Source organism: Peromyscus leucopus, chromosome 4, assembly GCF_004664715.2.
Source record: "Peromyscus leucopus breed LL Stock chromosome 4, UCI_PerLeu_2.1, whole genome shotgun sequence".
In the NCBI taxonomy this organism is placed as follows: domain Eukaryota; kingdom Metazoa; phylum Chordata; class Mammalia; order Rodentia; family Cricetidae; genus Peromyscus; species Peromyscus leucopus.
Window position 1 is genome coordinate 104,507,700 of NC_051066.1, and position 20,101 is coordinate 104,527,800.

Sequence of the window (20,101 nt, forward strand, 5' to 3'; positions counted from 1 at the left end):
GCTCATCTGGTGTGGAGAATCGCATCCACTAGAGATTACACAGCTCACTAGCGCCCCCCTGACCTCCAATACCACCCTCTGCAGGCCTCAGTGCAGTAGAACAACAGGCCAACAGGTGGCCGGAACGTAACACAGCAGCAGGGCGCCTGCAGGTGGATGTGCCCGTTTCAAGGGCTGTCCCGTTACTTGAGCCAAGTCCTGCAGCTGTGAAGCAGAGCACGGGGTAGCTGTGTGGCCCATGAGGTTTTCTTTGTCGTCGTCATAAAGCATGTTCTCTTTAAGTAGGTACTCATTTTCACGCTGACCTCACGGCCACGGAGGGACAGACCCTGAGTTCATATGATGCTCTCTCTGCTCCCAATGCCTAAGACAAAGTGTAGGGATGTAGGGAGGGCCAAGGAGCAGCAGAAGCACGTGATGTGAAAGAAGGATCCAAAACAGAAACCCACTTCCTCATTCTCAGCAGAGGCCTGAAATGGACAGAAAAGGGGGGAGATGCCAACAGTCCACCCCTTGGACACATGTCTTACATGGGGACAAAGTGGTCCACTACAGCCAACCTTCCAAGGACCTGGAGTCCTAGCTGGGGAGACATTCAGCATATGGCATGCTGCTGGGCTAGGCTGTGGATCCATGGCCTCCTGATGGATGCTTTGAGTCATGGGACCGGAGGCCCTGGCCTTGGGGGTAGGAGGCAGAACTTTACCACGAACTCTATCTCCGCCTCTTCACTTATGTAAATTGCTCTTACACCACAGGTCACAAATCAGCAGGAGCCGCTGTTACATTATGTGCTGGTGAGGAGTCCAAGTCATAAAGCCTTCATCTGTGCTGGCTCTGCCTTCAGCAGGGGCTCCCTGGAGCGGATGCTGGAGCACCAGAAGCATCATGCAGGCTCATCAAGAAAGGGATTAGAATCAAAGTCCAGGCCTGGCTACGTAGACATAAGCTCAGGTTAAAAAAAAAAAAAAAAAAAAAAGGACCGTGGAGCCGGGCGGTGGTGGCGCACGCCTTTAATCCCAGCACTCGGGAAGCAGAGCCAGACGGATGTCTGTGAGTTCGAGGCCAGCCTGGGCTACCAAGTGAGTTCCAGGAAAGGCGCAAAGCTACACAGAGAAACCCTGTCTCGAAAAACCAAAAAAAAAATAAAAGGACCGTGGAAGCTCCGTGTTTAAAAAGTAAGTTAAAACAGGGCTGGGAGACAGCTCGGTGGGTGACGTGTTCCCTGCACGAGGGTCTGGCAGATCGGGGAGCTCGCTGGTGAACCATTCTAGCTGGAATGGTGAGCTCCAGGCTGGGTCAGAGACCCTGCCACAAAAAAATAAGAGGGAGAGCACTAAAGTTGACTTTTGGCCTCCACATGACACACCATTGCATACCCACACACACATGTGCATGGGTACACACACACACACATGCATACACCATACACACATACAGTGTTTCAAGACAGGGGCAGCAGAACACTGCACAAAAGCAGGCCTTTCTGTAACTACACAGAATACATGTTCCAGAGGCCAACCTAGCCTGTATCTGCCCTGGGCTCAGAGCTGGAGAGGCAGGACTTAATGGTTTGCGGGTCCTCAAGGAAGCAACTCTGAAGTAGAACGTTCTGGAAAGACTTCTTCAGGCGGTGGCTCCCAGGCTGTCTCTCCATTGCTTCAGCCCAGATTCCAGCCTCTGCCATACTGCCCAGCTTCAAGTCCCCCCATCTTCTGCAGTGAGGGTCTCTGTGGAGTAGGTATGTCCATTCTTACCCGAGGTCACCTTTGCTTTTCCCCAGTTACCGCGGGACCCAGAAAAAGAAGACCCATTTTCTCCTGGCTTTGGCTTAACTATCTTTCCATGCACAGGTACTTGAACCTGATTCTCCGAGTATCCAGTAGTCTCCCAGGACCCTGCCTGGCCTAGGCCTGGCCTGCGTCCAGCGCCGGGCTCTGTCTCTCCTGGGCTGCCCACTTTCTGCCCTGACTTTTCTTCAGATTCTGGAGCAGTGGCTTCTTGGGCACCTCTGTCCTTGGGGCGTCTTTTACCTGGTACTTGCTTCGTTTCTTCATTTATTCACCCACTCCACCCCCATCTTAGAGACATACTGGTGTTTTTTTTTTTTTTTTTTTTCAGTGCTTTAGATAACAACTTCCATTTTACAGTCAAAGAGTTACTAAATATTTATGTAGGAAATGGCTGTGTTTCAGGAGCCCTTGGGGGAAGCATTCCCTGTTCAGCCACAAGAGGATCCCCCTAACTTCTGAAGAGGGCAGGAACCTATAGGCTCCTGAACCCCAGGGCAAGGGAACACCCAGCCTGCAGGTCACTCCAGCCCTGAGTCCCAGCTCCCCACCTCCTGACTTGGAAGTCAGAGTTTCACTTCCTTGACAAAGTATTCATCGCTGAAGGCTACTCCTGAGACTAAAATAACTTTCCACGAAATGCTCAGAAAGCAGCTCCTTGCCTGTAAATGCTGTGACATGTAAGAAACATCCGTGTTTGTGTGCGGTTATGTCTCGTGTAACCGCCTCAGTGGGGCCTGCGAGGCCATCATGGCTCATTTCTGTCATTTCTAAAACCTGACACTCTTTCACTATAATGTGGCACCTTCTCGGTTCTTTAAACTATTTTTTTCTTCAAGTTCTCATGAATTGACGGTTCCTGTTTTTCTGAAGGTGCTGTCGGAGCCTGCATTTCTGAGGGCTCACCACCACTCTGGCTTAACAGCTAGGTCACAGGCCCCAAAGTCCCCCCGCCCCCCATCGCTGTGAGGTTGCCATCCCTTGGGAGGCTGGCTGGTCCTGGCTCTGAGGACACCATGTCTGGGACTGAGAGACACTCGCTGGCCCCCTGATGAGCACTAACTTCGGAGAAAGAGAAAGGAAAGTGGCAGAGCGGGTGAAAGTTCGGATGGCACAGGCGAGACCCGGGGGCGAGCAGAGCTGCAGGGAGCCAGCAGCCCCGGGCTCAGAGCCCCGGGGGGGACCTGGTGAGGGGCACCTTCCCTGGTCCCCTAGAGAGTCCCTCGTTCTGTATAAGGATGAGACGTGTCTTTCCGTTTTCAGTTTTCCCCATTTCCTTGGCAAATGTAAGTCCAAATTCTACTTTTCAACCTCGGATTGTCCTGCCACTTTTAAGGAATAATTTTTATTTTTTGAGATTACAATAGAATTACGTTTTTGTTCCTTTCCTTTCCTTCCTTCCGGTCGTCCCGTGTACCCACCCCACCTTGCTGTCTTTCAAATTCCTGGCCTCTTTTTCTTCAATTGTTGTTACTTTTAAGAAAAATTAAGACAGAGAGGGATTATCTGATTCACCTAAATATTCAAAAAGACTTCTTGCTAACAGACTGACAGCACATTCACTCTCGGGAGACATCCTTCGAGGAGCTAATCCACACTGAGGTGGACCTGGGGGTCCTCAGAGCCTCCTTCTACACCTGTGAGGTACATATGCATATGCTAGGGCTGTGCCTATGGAGTTCCACATAGCAGACAACCGTCTCTCAGGCCAGAGTCCAGAATCAAAGGCTCAGCCTGGCTAGGTGCCCTCCAAGAGAAGGGTCCTCTCCTGGCTTTTTCTCTGTCTTCTTTTGATCCTCTGGCTGTGTCTTGATGCCTCCAACCTCCCAGGCCAGGGCCTGGGTATGTACGTCCGTCTGTCTGGTTGGTGTTTGTTTTCTTTTTGTATGGGTGTTTTGCCTGCGAATCTGTCTGCACACCACATTAGCACCTAGAGCCCAGTGAGGTCATAAGAGGGCGCTGGATCTCCTGGAACTGGAGTCACAGCTGGTTGTGAGCTATGTAGGTGCTGGGAATAGAACCAGGGTCTTCTAGAAAAGCTGCCGGTGCCCCAAGTCCCCTTTTCTAATGCCATCGGCCACACTGGATTAGAGAGAGGCTCACCTCACCCCACAAGACCTTGTCCTCGGTAGTCACATCTGTGATGACACTGTTATGGCATAAGGACATGTTCTGGGCTGCTGGAAGCCTAAGAGTTTTCAGAGACCCAGTCAATCCCAGACACACACTGAGGCCCTAACTGGTGACTCACAGCCTGTGACTCCTACTCACTTCTCTCCCACCAACCCACTCCCCTGAAAGCAACTGTCTTCTGAGTATGCACCCATTTGCTTCCTGTTCTGCCAGCGTCCATGTCCCTGCTCAGAAGGAGTCAGATCAAAGCTGCTCATAGAACGGGAGCTTCAGTCGCTCAAACTGCTCTTGCTGAATAAAGCCGCTCCTCCTTGGCTCAGCCTCCTATCAGCCTGGTCTCTGGAAGGAACCAGAAAAGCTAGACATCGACAACTCCTTATACCCGCATGTCACCCATGGGTGCTCGGAGGGAACCTCCAGGAAGTACCATAGGCCCTGTCTGCACACCAGCGGGGTGCTCAGTGCTCCGGGGGAGTCTCGGGACAGACCCCAGCAGGCTGAGAGCGAGCGTGTCTCAATCGCAGCTGAGATGGTCTTGATTCTGTCGACTTCGTAAACAGCACTTGTGCCCAGGGGTCTCTCTGCCTGTCTGGGTACCTTGTGAAGCACATGGCACTCCATAACAGATTGTCACCCTCAAGGCTAGAGCACCAGCCCCCAGCGGCATAGCTGATGTTGACTCTAACGGAGCGGCTCGCCACTGTGGCCCCCAAGGACCAGGCTAGGGACTGGAGACCAGCCATCATGCTTTCCCTATGGACAAGAGCTTGTCGTCCATAATACCCGCCTCCTCTGGAGGGACTTGATCCTCTTGGCTTGGAGCCGGGGATACAGCTCATTTAGAAGAGTAGTTTCCTCGCACGTACAAAGTCCTGGGTTCAGTCACCAGCACCACATAAACTGACTATGGTGGCATGAATACCGATTTATACAGTTTTACTTTTTATCTTATGGGGGGGGGTGAATTAAAGCTCGAAGTTCTAGTCCTCCATTCACCTCATTCGCAGGTTCAAAGAGACCTCTTGCTTGGCTCAAGGGCCACTGAGAAGGGCAGCCTGAGGTCAGTATGGTAGCCCTGAACCCCATTCCAGGTGAGGCAGGAAGGGCAGCTGTGAAGAGGTGTGGCATAGGACAGCCTAGGTGGCGTCATATCACATCCCACATCCCGAGGCCTTCCCTGAGATTCTCAGAAGTCAAGGAAAGGCTGCCTCAGCCCAGGCCAGGGAGACAGCCATCTTTCCTAGGAAATAATTCATCTCAACAGTGTCTTGGAAAACAGAATCTAGAAATGCTGAGTGTACACAGCCCACTGGAGGTTCATGGTGACCAGGAATTCTGCAGCCACCCTAACCCCTCACTCTCCACTTCTCATGGACCTCAGTTTTCACCAGCTGTGACTCTGGTGAGTGGAATAAGGTTAAACAGGCCTCTAGCACACTCACGGGCATGACCCACTGAGGGTGCCTCGGGAACACCAGCTTCTTTCCCTCCTGCTGCCAGGGCCCTTTCCAGAGACATGTGATTCCCCACCTACAGTTTAAACAGCATGGCTGGTGTCTCTTACTGTCTGCGGGAGATGAAACCAAATCCTCAAACCCCCAAAGAGGTTTGATGGGAGCTTGGGGGGGGGCAGCAGGATAGGGGAAGATGGGGAGGAAGGAGCAGCGGGGAGTGACCATGATTTTACAATGCATTGACTCAGACGATGTTTAGACTGGTGTCTAACACACACACACACACACACACACACACACACACACACACACACACACCTTCTGTTTCAGCAAGGCATTCATCCCCTGACACTGACTTTCACTTGAGTCCCAGAAGTATGCAAGTTGGCATCCGGAAAATCTCATTATCCTTGATGCTGGAGGCAGGCAGGCAGGGGTAGGGTGAGAGGGGCTGGGAAGGCTGCCTGACTTTATCAGCTATGCAGTGGGGTCTCAGAGAGGTGGCCATGTGTCTGTCCTCCCTCCAAGTGGCCATGGCTGTTCTGTCCAGAGCCCTGAGGGTGAGCTTTGTGTTGAGCACATACAGCAGATGAGAAATACTTTGGACAACTGAGTCTTAGGGAGAGTTGTGTCACCCAGCAGGTTCATGGCTGTGGTTGCCTATCTCATCGCTGGGTGGTGGTATTACACTCACTCTGTGTCTCACACTGTGCCCCTTCTCCAGCATGACTGTGAACTTCAAAGAGGCCCCTCCCCTGCAGGGAGATGAGATGAGCCACCCGGCTGTCAGTCCAGCCTCAGCGGGCAGCACAAGCTGGGGGCTGGAGAGATGGGTAAGTGGTTAAAAGCACTTGCTGTTCTCGCAAAGGATTCTGGTTCCCAGCGGCACATTGTGAGGCTCACAACCACCTGTAACTTCAGTTTTAGGTATCTGAAGCCCTCTTTTGACTTCTGAAGACACATGTACAAGTGTGGTGCACACACACACACACACACACACACACACACTCAGGCCCACAGACATATACTAAAAGTAAAATAAAGGAGAAGGTAGCTCCAGCTGGAAAGGCACCTCTGAGTAGAAGCACATACCTGCCACACGAAGTCTGAGACCAGAACTATACGCAGGTAACTAAAGCAATGGTGTGCAAAGGTCGTGTCCCTGAAGGGAGACTTTTCCAGCTCCAGGGCGCAGTCACCGTGGCAGGAAAGACTCACCATCGGGAACTGTAGGCACTTGCTTACATTGCATCCACACTCAGGAAGCACAGAGAGGGATATGAGTGTCCAGCTCGCTTTCTTCGTTTTCACAGTCTAAGATCCCAGCCAGCAGAATGGCGCTGCCAACATTCAGGGTGGGTCTACCCACCTCAGTAAACCCAACCTTTAGAAACTCCATCAAAGACATGCTCCGAGGCTTGCCTGCTAGATGACCCTAGATCCTGTCAAACTGGCGATATTAATCGCCATAGTAACTGACTGCCAAAGCCCCTGAACTTGAAGAGAGGGATAGTCATGGGAGGAGGTTGGCTGAGCATCCAAGTCATTCCCACCTGCCCCAGGCATCTAGACAACCACGGTCACACATTCTATGGCACAATGTCCCCATCACTGACACTTATGCAGCAAGGGCATTCCCTGTCTTCCCAGGGGCACTTGCAAATGTCGGGGTATTGGTAAACTTGAAGGTGATCTTCAGTGAAGTGTTCTGTCCCCAGCCTCCATTAATCCAAATGGTCATTTGATAAAGAGGCCAAGGGGGTGTCTCTCCAACTCCATGTTTTATGGAGAACGTAGAGCTGTGGTGGCTGGTCTTGGGGAATAACTTGGCACACCCGACAAGAGGGATGCTCGATTGAGAAATTGCCTCCATCAGATTGGCCAGTGGGTACGTCTGTGGGGAATCTTATCAATCACTAATTAACACAGAACTCATCCCTCTCTGGGTTAGACCATTCCCTAGGCAGAGGGGCCTGGACTACTTTAGAAAGGTAGCTGAGGCCATTCATGGTCACATACATCACCAAGAACTCAGTAGGCAGAGGCAGGTAGAGATCCCTGTGAGTCTGAAGCCAGATTGGTTTGCATAGTTCTAGACCAGCCAGAGCTAGATAGCAAAACCCTGTCTCAGTGGGGAAAAAAAAAAGCACTGAGCAGTGCTTCTCTGTGATCTCTGCTTCAGGTTCCAGCCTTGAGGTCACTTCCCTCAGTGAGTGACCTGGAAGAAATGAAGAGGAAATAAACACTTGGCCCCCTAAGTTGTTATTAGTCATGGTGTTTATCACAGGAACAGAAAAGCAAACTAGAACATGAGCTAAGGCTGGACTACGACATGAGCCAAGGCTAGACTAAATCAGGGATGCTAGAGGTTAAAAAAAAAAAAGTCACCACCTCAGATACAGAATAAGAAGGCTATGACTTTGCATGTCCCCACAGGATGTGAACAGCCTGTGAGAACCCTGTGGGCCCAGCAGATGGGGTTGGTCACCAGTATCCTGAGCCTTGCATCCAGGACAAGGGCAGCTGGGCTCAGGTGCAGACAGCTGAATCCTCACCAAGGAGGGCTGCGTGGGACCCCGGGGACTGACACCACCCGAGGAGTCGTGAGAGGAAGAAGGAGCCCACAGGCAAGAAGAGAACAGTCCTAAAGTTGGAAGGACCAAGGCAGTAAGGAGCCAGGGCTCAGGGTGTGGCTCAGCAGTGTCCGTGGCAGGGTGAGTGCCCTGCATGTGGTTGCTGGCCATCGGTCACGGTCACGGACACAGCACAGGAGGGCAGACACTGGGCCAAAATGGGAAAGTGGCCAAAAAGCAGCCTGTGGATCATTTCCAGAATCACATCCCAGGGGGAGCCAGTCAGGGACGCAGCAGTGGCTGCTGGGAATGGGAAAGAAGCCCAGGCATGGGGCAGAGGTGCCTGGGGGCTCAGCGAGGGGAGCTTCAGGAGCGGCCCCACCCCCACTCGGGACATTGCAAATCTAAGGAATGAGTTGTGAAGCGAGGCCAGGCCAGGTGGGTGCTTCCGCACCCCGGGTCACCTTGGCTGTATCTGAAGGGATGGTAAAGGTGACTCGCTCATGGCCACCCAGCTAATCGGGAAGAAGCAAGGATTCAGGTGGGAAACCTGCCTGTGTGTGGGAACGCACCCAGTCCAGGCTCTCCCAGCTCACATCCTACCTCAAGCTGCCACATCCATCCTAGAGAAAGCAATCCAATCCCCAATGCCGAGCGCAATCCACTCGGACCCCAGCTCTCTCGTGGATTCCAATCGCACAGAGAGGACCCTGCGCAGGCCGGCTGCCTCCTCACTGCTGTCACCCACCACCATGTTCTTCATAGCCAGTCATCGTGGGGCTCAGGGAAGACCTTAGCAGAGGGGTGAGTCACCGGGGACAGCTCTCTCCGTCCCCAGGTTCCCACTGCTCCACAATTCACACAAAGGCAGTGGCATGAGACTTCCCTGACATGGAGCCATAGAGGATGACATGCTGCTGTGGCAATCTGCCACCCAGAGCAAGGCCCCTACATTCAGGAGGAAAAGACAAAAAGACACCAAAACCCACACTATCAGCTGGACGATTGAATGCCCACTATGTGTGGAACATCTCTAGAAATCCTTCATCCTTCATCCCTTTCCTGTCTGGAGAGTATGGATTCCTGTGTTCCCATTTTACAGATCAAGAAACTGAGGCTTGAGTGTTGAGCAACTTCGAAAGTGTACAGCAGGTAGCTGGCTGAGTAAGGCTAAACTATAGGAAGAATTTTCAACTGTGTTTTGTGGCTTCCTAGGGGACGGACAGTCCAAATGGGACAATAACTGGAGAGAGGCAAAAAAATCTCAGAACTTAAAGGAGTAGTGGTGTGGCATTAAGACAGCCTGGCACCTCTTCAGGGCCCGTTCAGCCCCTGACTGTGCCCATTCTGTGCTTCTTATCAGTAGCCTCTGAATGTACTTTGATGCTTGTGACTGTAAAAGCTCTCCAAAGACAATGTGGAGGAGTCTAAGGCAGTGACAGCATCAGAGCATGGAGCTTCTTTATAACCAATCTAGTCAGACGACAGAGTGGCTTCACATAGACAAGAACACAGCAGACCCCCTCTGTCCTCACAGCAAATACGCCAAGACCTCAGAGCGTGCCTGAAGCTGCAGGGAGCATCCCACACTGTATGCATATCCTGTTTTTTTTTTCAGTGTGATCTATGATTAGGCTGAACTTACAACTTAGACAAAATAAGAGATAAACGATTACTCATGAAATTTCACAGTTATAACAATAAAGTACATAATAAAGGGATCACCAGTCCTGTGCACTGGGACAGTACTAAGTAAAATGAAGGGTATTTGGACACAAGCACTTGCTCCTGGGGCACTCTAATGACAGCTGAAGAACTAACAGGCGGGTGGTATATACACTGTGGATACTCTGGACAGAGGGATTTGCGACTGGGCAGGATGAAGCAGGTCTATGAGAAACTTCATCACACTCTTCCCATCCACACGCAGTTTAAATCTTAGGGATTGTTTATTTATGGGCTTTACATTTGGTGGGCCGGGTTTGCCTGTGGGTAATCAAAACCAAGGAAAATCAAAGTGAGGCCAGAAAGCATCATCGGGGAAAGTACGTATGCAAACCCGGCAGCTTCCGGCCACATGTGGCTATGAATATTTAAATTTTAATTAAGTGAAATTATGGCCAGTCCAGTTCCCGGTCACATTGGCCACATGTCAACACTTGCGGCCACCCCATCAGGCAGGACAGACAGGGTGTTGCCATCGCTGCAGGTTTTGTTGGGCAGAGCTGCCTCAAATGCTTTGAAAAGCCGCGGCAGGGAATATACTGTTTGACTTCACCAGACACCCAAGAGCTGCTCCTTTGTGGCCAGGCAGAGATAGGGCGCCTCTGCATGGTCAGCAGCAGATGGGTAAGGTGTGCAGAGGCTGTCCCCATCAGACTGCAGCTGGCTGCAGGGACGGGAGAGCTCACCACGCCTGAGGGTGGTTGAATCGCTAGCATCAGAGCTGTCAGTCTGTCCCGAGTCCCGGTGGTGTCAGCCCTGCGTGGCTCCTGCAGCCCCTGGTACCACAGTGGACGGCAGCCACCTCAAATGATGAGTAGTACCCTGTGGCCTGATTTCCGTCATCACATTGTCCCAAACTACCTAACCACCCCTGGAACACAGGTCCAGTAATGAGGGAATCTATTCCCCCCGATATCAGGTAGAGAGGGAGGGAGGGAGGGAGGGCAGGGTGCACTTGAAATGGATGAAGCAAGGAGAGACACATTCTACAGGAAAAGTGAAGCCTGAGGAAATTACAGACAGGGCTGGGCAGGCAGCCGAGCTGTTGGTAAAGAACTTGACCTGCAACCCGGAGGAGACCAGAGCTCAATCCCCAGAATCCACACTTTAAAAGCCAAGTGTGATGGTGTACACTTGGGATCCCATCTTTGGGGAGGTAAAGACAGGAGATTAGCCGGGGCTCACTGCCAGCCAGCCCAGTATGTGTTGAGTGACAGGCTAGTGAGAGCTGGCCTCAAAAAAAGGAAGAAAGAAAAAGTAAGCACCTAGTTTTGTCCCCGGCTTCCACTACAAGGATGGGCATGTTGACCAGCGTGCGTGCACGTGCACACACATACATGCAAATGAACAGACGCGTCCACCCTGAAAGTCCAAGGATAGCATGAGAGGGTATGCAGAGGCTCAACCACAGAACCTAACGGTCCAACCTGTTTGCCAAAGGCAGAAGAGAGTTATACTCCAGGTCCACTGTGGCTGCCGATCATCTATAGTTCACAAGCTGCCCCTTGAGAGACCCTTCCCCAAGGCAAAGTTAGTTCTTCCAAGGACTGCTTTAATGATGCCACCAGACCTAGAGAGTTCTATGCTTTGAGCCCGTGGTAGGGGAGAAAACATGAATATATTCTCGACATACTCATGAATCCAGTGTGAATGAAATTTACCATTGCACCAAGGCAGTCATACACTTTCATTTTAAGGTCAAGAAGGCTGCTAGAGCCCCGGCCATCTCCTCTGCATCCAAGACAGGAAGAAGGAAGGTAGAAGAAGTCAAAAGGTTCAGCCAAAGCACCTAGAACACATGGGGGTCCAGAGAAGGAAAGTGTAAGAGCAAAGGTCAAAGGTTAGAGATGCCAGAGTCCTTTCAAGAGCTTTCCCAGCATCCTTGGTGAATCTTCATCTAGTCTTCATCTTTCTAATGGCAGAGGAGTCTGGGAACAGTCTTTACCGGAAATACTGTTGTCCCTGGCAACACAGAAGCTGTTGTTGACAACACAGGAAGAAGAGGATGTAAGACAGGATACTTAACAACAGGTGTGTGGGCCTGTGGAGATGGCTCGCTGGTCAAGAGTCAATACTGATCTTGCAGAGGCCTAGGGTTTGGTTTCCAGCACCCACGCTGGGCAGCTCACAACCCTCCAGCTCAGGGGGTTGGACGCCCTCTTCTGGCCTCCACTGGCACTGCACCCTATGCATGATTTAAGGGAAAAAAAATACTGAAGTCAACTGCATTCACGGGATAGCTCCTCTGTCCTATGAATGAGCACAGAGACAAGTCATTCACTCCTCTGTGACCAGGATCTGCTTTGTAGAGCCTGGACAGAGATCTCACAGGAAGTAACAGGAAGCTTTCCAGGGAGACTAGAAGAGCAGCCCCCTTTTATCTGTGCAGTCAGCAAGCACTTATTCTTTACCTAAAAAAGCAGCATGGTGGCCCTGCCTTGACTCCCGGGGCCTGAGGTGGAGGCAGGAGGATCATGAGTTTGAGGCCAACCTGAACTTCACAGTGAGGCCCTGCTCTGTTCACAGAGGGCGTACTTGGTGCCTGGCTCTGTTCTAGGTCCCTGTATAGCTATTCTTAACTCACAAAACACCACCTGTGGCATCTGTCACTGTCACCCCACACCATCAGATGAGGGGGAGGTGCAGAGGACAGAAGGAAGAAACTCCTGTCCTCACTGGTAGTCTGCAAAGGACACTACCAGGGATGTGAGGAGAAGGTTAGATGAGGCCTTTCTCATTTGGTGGCTGGTGAATACCAGCTTGTCGAATATGGTAGGTGCCACAGGAGCCTGGGAGACAGGAAGCACCCTCCCCTCCCTTGAGTGACTCGACCTCCACCCAGGCTGCAGCCGAGAAGCTGCTCAGACCTAGCTTCAGAGGCCAGGCTGGCATCCAGCTCAGAAACAAAGGTGCTTTTGCTTGGAGCATCAAAAGAGGTATGGCCCCAGGGGCCAGGGACTCTGTTTGTAGAAAATGACCTGACCAACCTCGGAGGAGTCGAAATGGGTGAGTCCCCGTCACCTGGAGCCAAAGCGGGTCATAAGATGGCAAAGGGGTAGGGGCTCTTGTCCTTAACTCTACTTCAGACCCAAGTCCCCTTCTTGTGAGTCCCATTTCAGGGCCTTGCTTCATCCCTCACCACCCCTATCTTCCTCCACCCACTCGTTCATAGACTGTGGCTGAAAGTCAACTGAGTCGCTTTGCTGGGGATTTTAGGGAAACTTTAAAGGAGGCTGACATCCAAAAGATTAACTTTTTTCCCCTCCCCACTTCCTTCCTCCCGTCAGGGCAAAGACAGTGATCACCTGGAGCTTCAGCAGCCTTCTTGAAACTATAAGACAAACTAGAGACAGGAAGCCAGCGCTACGGATGACGGAGCTAGACAGTGGACGAGCCAACTGCCTGTTGATTCTCCCTGGACAAAGCCCTTCCTGCCTGAGAATGGTACAGTTGGGAGAACAGAACCCTTTAGCTGTGTGAGAGCAAGAAAGCTTGGTTCCCTGGGGAGCCACTGATATTTAGGAAATGTTCCCTTATGTCCAGCTGAATTGACAGGCGCCCCTGCAGCCCCCACACACTCGGCAAATTACTCAAGGATACATCTTATGCCATGATGAACAAAATCTCTCTGTTTTAAACATGGTACATTTTCCAAGGGCAGAGGGGCAGGAGGGTCCCACCTCTCCTGTCCCAGAAGTCCTTGTTTGCATATATCAATCTGGAAAGTGAAAGATAGACAGGGAACCCAGGCTGGGTAAGATGCTCTCTCTCATCAGCACCTCAGTCTATGCTAAAGACAACCGGTTGAATCCTCTGAGGCCAGCTGATCATTGGTCCCCATCTCCTTCCTGTGAGCCAGCTTCCTTCAAACTGTCTTTTCTTTGAGCACTAGGATCCACCCAGAACCTGTGGGGAGCCCTGCCCTTGACACACCCCCAAATCTTAGCCATGGTGCCAGAGGTAGAGAAGAGCCCTGAGGCTCCTGGCATAAGAGCAACTTATGGGGACCCGTGACCCCACCCACATGCATGCACATGTCACATCCACAATCCTCTAGCACGCCCAGGCCAGTCTCAGTTCTCGGAGCCTAAGCATTGCACGCAGGACAGACAGAGCACAAAGAGGGTCCCTTTCATAGGCAGCCACTGTGACAGTGCAAAGACCAAAATGACCCAGGCCACTTCTGGCCCCTGAGGGCAGGCATGAGGATGTGGCTTTTGAGACATGGCATAATTCAAAGCCCCCTTGGCACTGGTGAAGAAAGGCTGGTCTGTGCTCTGGTTTGGGTCTTTGGCGTAGCTTACTTAATGTTTTCAGTATGACTCATCTCCCATTTGTGATGATCTTCAAGTAACAGGGATCTAGAGAAGCCAAAGGATAACTGCCTTTGCTTAGCCGGGAAGCATCCGTGCCAAATCCAGCTGTGCCACCGCCAGCAGGTCTGTGCCTAGCGAGCCTGAGTTTCCTGGCCTTTGGCCTCTGTGTGAACACAGGAAGCCCTCCGGGCTGCCTGCTCTTGCCCATTTTTCCTGTGCTGAATGGGAGAGTGGCTCCCTGGCACCTGCACATCTTCAAGGCAGCTGCTGCGTGGACTGTCCAGTGAGACAGTGAGTAAGGCAAGTGGCTGTCTCCTTCCTCTGGTCCTGGGGGTGGTGGTGCTGTTAAATAGAGAGTGCACCAAGTGACTAAAATGGGAACTGTCCTTTGGTAATGATGTTGACAATGAGGAGGAGGAGGACAGTGAAAACCATGATGGTAAACGATGTCACCTAGAACCCAAGGTTTCCTGGGAGGACCAAGGAGCAGTGTCCATTTGCCTAATAAGTAAGCACAATGGTGAATGAAGAGCTCACCGTGGATTGAGGCCTCAGGAGAGACCTTGCTTCAAGGGCAAGATCCATTCTTAGTAGACTATCACAGGGCAGTGGGGCCCAGGACAGATGCCATAGGCTAGTCTCATCTCTGTGGACACGGCTGTCCTGGTAACGGAATATCCCTGCAACTGGGATATGCATCCCAGAATCTTCCCAAGGCTCACAGCCATGGCATTCCCGTCCTTGCTTCCTGGTGAGGAAGACGGGACACCAGGGACTTCAAGATCTCACCAGCACCGCCCCAGACTCGAACACAGAGGTGGTATTGTAAAAACCTCTGCACCAAAGGTCATAGGGCAGGGATCCCACTACGATGAAGACCAGAGGTGGACAAGGCCACAAGCCACAGGTTTGTTCCAGGCCGAGCACACCACAAAGGTCTGGGCACTGTCGTGAAGTTAGGAGCTCTTTCTGTTCGCAGTTAGCTGTCCCTTCCAAACGTGGTCTCGATTCCCGGCGTGGCCTGAGCCCCTGGGACTCCTGCCTGCAGCAACACTCAGCTCAGCGGTGTGGCAAGTGGGGGGCACGACAAAGCCACAAACCATGTGTGCTGTGTGTGTGTTCAGATGTGTGAACACAGACCTGCACCTGCCCTGGCACATGCACGTAGAGGTCAGAGGTCAGCTTCCAGTGTTAGCTATCACCCTTCGCTTTGTTTGAGATGGTGTGTCTTGCCTGCAGCCACGCATTCCAGGCCCTGCCCCCAACCCCCCATTTTGCCATGAGTACTGGGATCACAGACAAAGGTCACCATATCCAGCTTTACACGGGTCCTGGTGATCTGAACTCAGGTCCGCCGCCTGTAATTCTAGCTCGTCACTGACCGCTGAGCCACCCCGTCGTCAGTGCACAAATCATGGTTTTGGCATTTGTTTTCACATTTGTCCGTGGCCTTTTCCTTGTCTTGTTCAACAGCTTTCTCCTGAGACCTGGCAGCCCATCTGAGGCTTGTCTCTCCCAGTAAATGGCAATCAGATGTCAGAATCCTCATGACTGCCTGACCTCCCCCTGGCAGATCAAAATCGACGCCCCCAAGGAACACAGTCCCAACGACACTCACAGGAGGTCTGGAGACACAGAACCCACAGATGGACGCACACTGGGGACCGGCACACGTGTGACATGGGAGCCCATGATGGTGTGCCTGGCCCACAGACGTACTGTGTCATAGCTCTTGATCCCGTGAGGTGGCATTTTTCCGGGTACTTGAACAGCTTACTTACTAAGAGAGCCAAACGGATGGGTCTCCGTAGGAATGGCGGGAAGTCTCTCCTGCTAAAGGGCCTGAGCTGGCACTATTGTTTTTAGCCTTAGGACAACTGCTTCCTAGGCTGGAATGGCAATGACTTCCTTTAAATGTGTTGTAGTTAACTATAAACCTGCAAACCTTCAGAGGGATTGGAAAATAAGGGGATCTGGCAGTGGTGATGTTGCTGGAGTGCCCTCTCCACCCAGTTCCTTCTTTAAGCACTGGGCAAGTATTAACTCCATGGGCCCCTTGCACAGAGGACAATGATCCGGAAGACCAAGGTTTCCACAAGTTGGACAACAGGGCCTGGGGCCCAGTAGCCCCTCTTCAGAGGCTCCCCTCCAATCCTCTAATCTTGCTATCCAAGTTTTGTAGCCTCAGGGTGTGGCCCCTGAGAGCTGGGACCCACCCACAGTTATCTAAACACAGATTAACAGTCTTCATGTAGACCCGCAGAGCTAGCTGGAGAAAGATTCAAACCCCTGCAGTGTCCTGTAAAGCATCCAGCAACCTCAGCGGGTTGCAGAAGCAGTATATACTTGCAGAAGCCACCTTCCAAGTTCACACCTCACCTGATTCTCCCGATCCGCCAAGGTGTGAACAGTCCACAAGGGGATGGGTATAGCTGTGGCTCTAGCCATCCTGGTCCTTCCTAAACACCAGAGTTCTCACTTAACAAGCTCTATGCTCAACCAGAGACGGGACCTGAAACCATAACCATCGGCTCGAGGGCATGCTGAGAAAACCAAACACAGTGTTCCTGACAAGGAGACAGATCCCTCAGCCAAGGGACCCCTCAGGCACATCACAGGAGAAAGCTGGGATTTCTGGCTGTCTCCTTCACACAGGGGCAGCCAATGCTGATTTCCACCAAAGACCAAGCTCCCTCCTGGGCCAGGACAGCAAGTCAATGCTATGCTCAGAGCGGATGAAGCCTCTCTCAGAGCTCATTCAGCTAGGGTGCTGACTCATTCTTAACCCGGGAAGCCCCACACACCCTAGGAAGTTGCTCAGAACAGGATCTGATCTTCCCTGCAGTCTCTCTGCCACTTTTAAGCAAGTTACCATTTTTCAGATTTGCTTAAAAAGAGGCATAACAGTTACTGTAACCGTTATTTGACAGTAAAAGTATAAGCTCATAAGAATAGTTACTATTCATGTGACCTCAGGCCCCTTCACACCCATCTCTTCAACCATCCCCCTCCTGGTTCCCAGCCTGTGGCCTTTCTTTCTGCCTTTAAGCATGATTTCCCACCTGGAGCATTAAGGGAACGGAAGGGATGTAAAATATAGTCCTGAGGCCATTTGCACATGTTCGGAGAAAAGCCAAAATTCTGCCTTGCTGCCGTATTTCTTGCCCTGCAGCTGGACAGCTCAGGCCTGGCTGCTTAGGTCAGTGGCCAGAAGCTGCCCAGGGGCTCTCTTTCTTCTACTTCTCAAGAGTGGAAGCTAGTCCAACCTCAGTGCCCAGTTAACACAACTCACCCACCTCCATCTCCGACCTTCGCTTTGGCTTCTAGCTAGGAATCGGAAGCAGCTTCCTTCCCCGGGCCAGGCATCACTACATCCCAAGCTCTCCTCTGTGACAGCACAAGACACAGTTGGCATTCACAATGCACGGCTGAGAAACTCCTCCAGAGTCCCGCAGACACAGCAGAGGTGGGGTGGAGGCAGGGGGAGCCACTTTTCTGACATCACAGACCTCCAAAGTCTGGGAGAAGCAGTGTCTACCCCAGGACACAGCAGCTGTCACAGCTCTGAGGCGCACGCAGACATCATTGACAGAACGTACTCACCAGGGAGAAGCTGATGAATGGCTCCACCTTCCCAGCCACTGTGCTGTGAAGATCCCAAGACATGCTCAGCTTGCCTGGAAAGTCACTTTGAAACTTAGAAAGCAGCCACTGTAAAGGCACTGGGTCCCCTCCATTCTCAGAGATGTCCACATGATTAAAAAGAAAAAAAAAGAAAGAAAGAAAAGAAAAAGGCGCACACCTCAGCCTTCATTGTCACTGGAACCAGATGACTCATGCTGACTCAGAGGCACCACTTCCTCTCCCGACATTCTCTTCATACTTTGTGAGCAGGGCTGGTCTGATTCCCAGGGTCTCCACCACCCTTCCGGAAAGAGCAACTTCCCAGACCCTGGCTGTGAGAGGCTCCAGCTTACAGCCAGTGACTACCCTCACCAGGGAAGAGGAACTTTGTTTAGCAGACTCGGGAACAACAGAAAATAAAAGGCAGAGATCTCACAAGTAATTGTCAGAGGCACATGGATACTGTAACACGCTGGCTCTCTAAAAAGCAGCTCACGGAAGAGGAAAGAATCCATCTTTGCCGTTTTTGTTAGGGCATCTGGGTTTGCTTTGCACTGATAACACCCATTTCCGTTCATGCTTTCTTCAGCACATAGTCCTGATCTAAAGCCATGGTGCATTTGAGCTGCTTGTGAGGAGCATGTGTGTCCTGAGCATGTGAAGACCTCAGGGACCCGGGCTGCAAGGATAGGCTAGAGTACCAAGGGAGGAAATCAAAGTTATGGCTCTCTAACTTTTAAAAACTACTGAACGTTTCTGTGCAAGAACCAAGAGCCCGCCTCTAAGTCTGAGTTTTCTTTTGAATGATGCAGAGGGCGGGGCTATCTTCCGCAGCCTTGAGCATTTTTAAATTACGAGAAGTACCCCAGAGAAAGCGGAATCCACGTACCACTGAGCAGCCTCTGGTGAGACCAGGTAGGGTTGTTGATCTCTCTATGCTCTGTCCCCCAGAGAAAACGTGCTGTCCAAAGTAAAATCTTCCGGAATAAAAATAGAAAAATAAATAATTTAAAAAAAAAAGCATGGGTCTCACTTTTGAACTGTGCATTCTAGCATAACTCAGGTCCTCTGGAGGAGCAGCCTTTGCTCCTAACTGCTGAGCCATCTCTCCAGCCCCCCCTCCACCAGACCCCCAGACTGTCTTAAGCACATACAGGTTAGGGAAGTGCAAGCAGGGAAGAGAGAGGATTCAGCAGCACAGAGGCAGGAGTAGAAACCCATCCACAGCCTAAGGCAGTGTTTCTCAACCTGTGGGTGGAGACCCTCGTGGGGAGGGGGTGTCAAGCAACCCTTTCACAATGGTTGCCCAAGACCACTGCAAAACACAAATATTAATATCACTATTCATAACAGTAGCAAAATCGCAGTTACGAAATAGCAACGAAAATAATTTCATGGTTGGGGATCACCATAGCAAGAGGAACTGTGTTAAAGTGCGGAAGCATCAGGAAGGTTGAGAACCACTTTGCCTAACAGGATGGACTACTTGGCCTTGGAAACAGCTTGCAAGTAGATTTTCCTTCAAAGCCTCCAAATACCAGCGCAGCCCATCCGGGACTCCAGTGCTGTGTGAGCGGACCTCTAGCACAGTCTGCCCAGACTTCTGAGATTGCTAAATGTGAAAGGAGAGGCTTTTCAGTATAACACCACTCCCTGTGGGCAATCAATTCCATACCCTTAGAAGACCAGTACACTTGGCCCATTTGCAGAATCCAGAAAATAGTAGTTCCTTCCTTTTAGGATAGTATGGAAACCAAAGCTAACGGCAGGGCCTGTAACCGTAGTGAGCTTCCTCTGGTCTCTCGATCCACCGAGCGGGTCAAAGCTGATATCTGATGATACGTGTGGTTTATTGTTGGAAAGTTTTCCTGCCGGTATAGGAGTTGAGTCACAGGCCACAATCAAGAGTCTAGAATTCAGATAGATGAATCGCACACTAAATGTGTAACAGCTTTTCAAATCGAGGGCCTGTGATCAAATGTATGACCATAAGCTGTTATTTAAACAATGCGGACCGTAGTAAAGACAATGATAGTATATGGAGCACAAAGGACGGGAAGGGTGGAGCTCAACCGTTCACAGAGAGTCTACAGATGTGCTCCAGATGCCAAGCTCTGATGCAGGGTCTTGGAAAACAGCAAGGTTTAAAAAAAAAAAAAAAAAAAAAAAAAAAAAAAAAAAAAAAAAAAGGTCCCTGTTCTCAGGAAGCTTCTATTCTCAAGAGATGGGACAGAAAATAGGAACACAGGAAGAACTCCAGATTATGACATGAACTGTATGAAGAATTGCTAGCTAGTGTAAAGTCCTTGAGAAGAGTGGGCTGCTGAGACAGGGATGGGGCTGGGGAAGGAGGGAGGGAAGGGGGTGGGATTTCGTGGCTGGTGTAATAAGAAAGCAGGGGGCGGGGCGGGGTGGATAGAACCAGAGAGGGGAATGGTCTGGTTGGAATTTTCCAAGGACAACCCTTGCTGAAAGTGGAGCACAAG

The 20,101-nt window shown here is 51.3% G+C and overlaps 1 long non-coding RNA gene across 1 annotated transcript in view; it reads right to left on the reverse strand.

The window, feature by feature from the left end:
- LOC119087890 overlaps positions 1 to 18,258 on the reverse strand; it is a 57,558-nt gene extending 39,300 nt beyond the window's left edge. Inside the window, exon 1 of the long non-coding RNA XR_005091399.1 lies at positions 17,595 to 18,258. This is a non-coding gene — a long non-coding RNA (uncharacterized LOC119087890). The remainder of the gene's footprint in view (positions 1 to 17,594) is intronic.
- Positions 18,259 to 20,101: the final 1,843 nt, after the last annotated feature.